A 1,863-nucleotide genomic window follows, 5' to 3' on the forward strand; every position below is an offset into this window, starting at 1 on the left:
CGCGCAGTTTAGGCATCTGCAGCATCATCGGCGATGTCTCCAACTGAGCCCTTTGTATTTCTTCAGATATAACCCAAGCCTACTCACACAGCAATGAATAGAATATGGCTATTTTTAAATTACAGAAAATAATCTCTTATGATGTTTGGGAATAGAATTGATTACGAAATAAAACTATGGAATTAATTGGAGTCGAATGAAACAGTGCGTTCATGTATGCATGCTATGCCTATAAATATAGTAGTTCAGCCTACATATGTTTGTAGACTATCTGAAAACATGTCTTTCTGCCTGATAATGTATACATTATTCTGTTATTTAACAGTTTTTTGCAACAATATACATTATTGGCTCGTTTATTCTGATCTTCCCAGCATATCCCTTAAAATCAACATTATTTCGTTCTGTAACGAATACCACCTATTAAGACAACTGTTTTATGATAAATATGTGAATTCTATTGGATAGGGCGGTGCTTGAGGATTAAGTTGTGCGTAATTGCTGGCGATGCCACTTGTTCCATGCATGGCGTCGTTGTCACCAGATGGCAGCTTCACGCGGATTTCACCTCATTGGACATGGTAGAAAAACATAAGTGGGTGGGGTGGGTCTTTGAAGGCCCATGTCATACACCCAATGCCACCAGCCAACAGTGTGGTCCATTCTGGAAGTAACCGTGCACAACAAGGCCACGTTATGGACCCTGCATGCCACTGGATTGAGCAAAGAATGGGGAGAAAAAAAACTGTCATTTATCTTTAACTACTAGATTTCACGGGGAAAAACAGATGCTATTATGTAACCTAAGTAAAGTACTCCTAGGGCTAGTGATATGATTTATGTGATGTCACATGAAAGCTGTATTTTATAAGCAGAAAAAGGTCAATATCCTCAATTAGATTTTAGACATAATTTTTTTTACTTTTTTTTTTAAATTTTACCTTCATCTCATCTAGATCAAATTCCACTGATGCAATGAGGGAGAAAGGCTCAGGTTGCTGTGGCACTTTAAGGTGCAGACAGACTGGAACAGGTTTTTGATCTTTTAAAGAACTGCAGGTGGTAGAAAATACTTCTAAATGTGTCCAGACTGGAGAAAGCTTTAGAGGTTTATTATACAGCACGGTCGAGATACAGTGGGGAGAACAAGTATTTGATACACTGCCAATTTTGCAGGTTTTCCTACTTACAAAGCATGTAGAGGTCTGTAAATTTTTTTATCATAGGTACATTTCAACTGTGAGAGATGGAATCTAAAACAAAAATCCAGAAAATCACATTGTATGATTTTTAAGTAATTAATTTGCATTTTATTGCATGACATAAGTATTTGATCACCTACCAACCAGTAAGAATTCCGGCTCTCACAGACCTGTTAGTTTTTCTTTTAGAAGCCCTCCTGTTCTCCACTCATTACCTGTATTAACTGCACCTGTTTGAACTTGTTACCTGTACAAAAGACACCTGTCCACACACTCAATCAAACAGACTCCAACCTCTCCACAATGGCCAAGACCAGAGAGCTGTGTAAGGGATAACATTGTAGACCTACACAAGGCTGGGATGGGCTCCAGGACAATTATTTTTTTTTTCTTAACCTTTATTTAACCAGGCAAGTCAGTTAAGAACACATTCTTATTTTCAATGACGGCCTGGGAACAGTGGGTTAACTGCCTGTTCAGGGGCAGAACGACAGATTTGTACCTTGTCAGCTCGGGGGTTTGAACTCGGAACCTTCCGGTTACTAGTCCAACGCGCTAACCACTAGGCTACCCTGCCGCCCCATAATTATGACAATAATGACATTTAACTGTTCATTTTCACAGAAACATTAACAGGCTACTAACTCACACTGAACCAATG

Source organism: Oncorhynchus masou, chromosome 1, assembly GCF_036934945.1.
Source record: "Oncorhynchus masou masou isolate Uvic2021 chromosome 1, UVic_Omas_1.1, whole genome shotgun sequence".
Lineage (NCBI taxonomy): Eukaryota > Metazoa > Chordata > Actinopteri > Salmoniformes > Salmonidae > Oncorhynchus > Oncorhynchus masou.